This window comes from Giraffa tippelskirchi, chromosome 13, assembly GCF_054371585.1.
Source record: "Giraffa tippelskirchi isolate mGirTip1 chromosome 13, T2T-mGirTip1v1.2.pri, whole genome shotgun sequence".
In the NCBI taxonomy this organism is placed as follows: domain Eukaryota; kingdom Metazoa; phylum Chordata; class Mammalia; order Artiodactyla; family Giraffidae; genus Giraffa; species Giraffa tippelskirchi.
Window position 1 is genome coordinate 22,212,852 of NC_137287.1, and position 261 is coordinate 22,213,112.

Here is a 261-nt window from a genome sequence, read left to right on the forward strand (position 1 = left end):
AGAAGGAAATGGCAACCCACTCCAGTGTTCTTGCCTGGAGAATCCCAGGGACGGGGGAGCCTGGTGGGCTGCCGTCTATGGGGTCGCACAGAGTCGGACACGACTAAAGCGACTTAGCAGCAGCAGCAGCAGCTGAAGCATTGTGGTGACCGCACTGCCGCGCAACGTCTGGCTGGCGGCGTCGCAGCGCCCCCTGGGGGCCAGCTCGAGCTCTCCTCTCCACCGGCGATCGATCCGCAGTGCGCCGGCTCCTGGTTCGAA